This window comes from Schistocerca gregaria, unplaced genomic scaffold, assembly GCF_023897955.1.
Source record: "Schistocerca gregaria isolate iqSchGreg1 unplaced genomic scaffold, iqSchGreg1.2 ptg000266l, whole genome shotgun sequence".
NCBI lineage: Eukaryota > Metazoa > Arthropoda > Insecta > Orthoptera > Acrididae > Schistocerca > Schistocerca gregaria.
In genome coordinates, this window is record NW_026061768.1 from 713,531 (window position 1) to 717,053 (window position 3,523).

Below are 3,523 nucleotides of genomic sequence, written 5' to 3' on the forward strand. Positions count from 1 at the left end.
AACGAAGGGATTTCTCAGGTTTTTACTACATATGAACACTTTACACATTCTCCCGTGCAACTCGGCTGCTAGTCCTCCTTTTATGCAGAATCTTAAGGTGCTAGCTCATGTCCAAGTCACCAAACAAGGGTAAAAAGTCAATAACCGATTCCTAAAACTTGAATTGTACTATTTCTTACTGCCTATTACATCATCTTAGAAGCTTCATCTGTGTTCTACTATGGTGCTTTTAGTGTCTCCGAATACCGCAGTACGCGACATAGCTTTGCAGACGATATGTACAACCGTTTCAGAGAGAAGAGCGGCCAATGTTACGATTTGGCTTTAAGTCGATTCGATAACAAATGACGAAAACGAACGGATTTCTCAGGTTTTTACTCTATATGAACACTTTTCACATTCTCCCGTGCAATTAGGCCGCTAGTCCTCCTTTCATGCAGAATCTTAAGGTCCTAGCTCATGTCCAAGGCACCAAAGCCAGCTAAAAAGTCAATAATCAGTACCTAAAACTTGAATTTTACTACTTCTTACTGGCTATTACACCAACTTGGAAGTATCATCTGTGTTCTACTCTGGTGCTTTTAGTGTCTCTGCATACCGCAGCACGCGACATAGCTCTGCAGACGGAAAGTACAACCGTTTCGGAGAGAAGAGCGGCCAATGTGACCATCTGGCTTTAAGTCGATTCGATAACAAATGACGAAAACGAACGAATTTCTCAGGTTTTTTACTACATATGAACACTTTACACATTCTCCCGTGCAACTCGGCTGCTAGTCCTCCTTTCATGCAGAATCTTAAGGTGCTAGCTCATGTCCAAGTCACAAAACAAGGGTAAAAAGACAATAACCGATTCCTAAAACTTGAATTGTACTATTTCTTACTGCCTATTACATCATCTTAGAAGCTTCATCTGTGTTCTACTATGGTGCTTTTAGTGTCTCCGAATACCGCAGTACGCGACATAGCTTTGCAGACGATAAGTATCAACCGTTTCAGAGAGAAGAGCGGCCAATGTGACGATTTGGCTTTAAGTCGATTCGATAACAAATGACGAAAACGAACGGATTTCTCAGGTTTTTACTCTATATGAACACTTTTCACATTCTTCCGTGCAATTAGGCTGCTAGTCCTCCTTTCATGCAGAATCTTAAGGTCCTAGCTCATGTCCAAGGCACCAAAGCCAGCCAAAAGTCAATAATCAGTACCTAAAAGTTGAATTTTACTATTTCTTACTGGCTATTACATTAACTTGGAAGTATCATCTGTGTTCTACTATGGTGCTTTTAGTGTCTCTGCATACCGCAGCACGCGACATAGCTCTGCAGACGGTAAGTACAACCGTTTCAGAGAGAAGAGCGGCCAATGTGACCATCTGGCTTTAAGTCGATTCGATAACAAATGACGAAAACGAACGTATTTCTCAGGTTTTTACTACATATGAACACTTTTCACATTCTCCCGGGCAACTCGGCTGCTAGTCCTCCTTTCATGCAGAATCTTAAGGTCCTAGCTCATGTCCAAGGCACCAAAGCCAGCTAAAAAGTCAATAATCAGTACCTAAAACTTGAATTTTACTACTTCTTACTGGCTATTACATCAACTTGGAAGTATCATCTGTGTTCTACTATGGTGCTTTTAGTGTCTCTGCATACTGCAGCACGCGACATAGCTCTGCAGACGGTAAGTACAACCGTTTCAGAGAGAAGAGCGGCCAATGTGACCATCTGGCTGTAAGTCGATTCGATAACAAATGACGAAAACGAACGGATTTCTCAGGTTTTTACTCTATATTAACACTTTTCAAATTCTCCCGTGCAATTAGGCAGCTAGTCCTCCTTTCATGCAGAATCTTAAGGTCCTAGCTCATGTCCAAGGCACCAAAGCCAGCTAAAAAGTCAATAATCAGTACCTAAAACTTGAATTTTACTACTTCTTACTGGCTATTACATCAACTTGGAAGTATCATCTGTGTTCTACTATGGTGCTTTTAGTGTCTCTGCATACCGCAGCACGCGACATAGCTCTGCAGACGGTAAGTACAACCGATTCAGAGAGAAGAGCGGCCAATGTGACCATCTGGCTTTAAGTCGATTCGATAACAAATGACGAAAACAGACGGATTTCTCAGGTTTTTACTCCATATGAACACTTTTCACATTCTCCCGTGCAACTCGGCTGCTAGTCCTCCTTTCATGCAGAATCTTAAGGTCCTAGCTCATGTCCAAGGCACCAAAGCCAGCTAAAAAGTCAATAATCAGTACCTAAAACTTGAATTTTACTACTTCTTACTGGCTATTACATCAACTTGGAAGTATCATCTGTGTTCTACTATGGTGCTTTTAGTGTCTCTGCATACCGCAGCACGCGACATAGCTCTGCAGACGGTAAGTACAACCGTTTCAGAGAGAAGAGCGGCCAATGTGACCATCTGGCTTTAAGTCGATTCGATAACAAATGACGAAAACGAACGGATTTCTCAGGTTTTTACTCTATATTAACACTTTTCACATTCTCCCGTGCAACTCGGCTGCTAGTCCTCCTTTCATGCAGAATCTTAAGGTCCTAGCTAATGTCCAAGGCACCAAAGCCAGCTAAAAAGTCAATAATCAATACCTAAAACTTGAATTGTACTAGTTCTTACTGGCTATTACATCAACTTAGAAGCTTCACCTGTGTTCTACTATGATAATTTTCGTGTCTCCGCCTACCGCAGCACGCGACATAGTTTTGCAGACGATAAGTACAACCGTTTCAGAGAGAAGAGCGGCCAATGTGACGATCTGGCTTTAAGTCGATTCGATAACAAATGACGAAAACGGACGGATTTCTCAGGTTTTTACTACATTTGAACACTTTTACATTCTCCCGTGCAACTCGGCTGCTAGTCCTCCTTTCATGCAGAATCTTAAGGTCCTAGCTCAAGTCCAAGTCACCAAACAAGTGTAAAAAGACAATAACCGATTCCTAAAACTTGAATTGTACTATTTCTTACTGCCTATTACATCATCTTAGAAGCTTCATCTGTGTTCTACTATGGTGCTTTTAGTGTCTCCGAATACCGCAGTACGCGACATAGCTTTGCAGACGATAAGTACAACCGTTTCAGAGAGAAGAGCGGCCAATGTGACGATTTGGCTTTAAGTCGATTCGATAACAAATGACGAAAACGAACGGATTTCTCAGGTTTTTACTCTATATGAACACTTTTCACATTCTTCCGTGCAATTAGGCTGCTAGTCCTCCTTTCATGCAGAATCTTAAGGTCCTAGCTCATGTCCAAGGCACCAAAGCCAGCTAAAAAGTCAATAATCAGTACCTAAAAGTTGAATTTTACTATTTCTTACTGGCTATTACATTAACTTGGAAGTATCATCTGTGTTCTACTATTGTGCTTTTAGTGTCTCTGCATACCGCAGCACGCGACATAGCTCTGCAGACGGTAAGTACAACCGTTTCAGAGAGAAGAGCGGCCAATGTGACCATCTGGCTTTAAGTCTATTCGAAAACAAATGACGAAAAC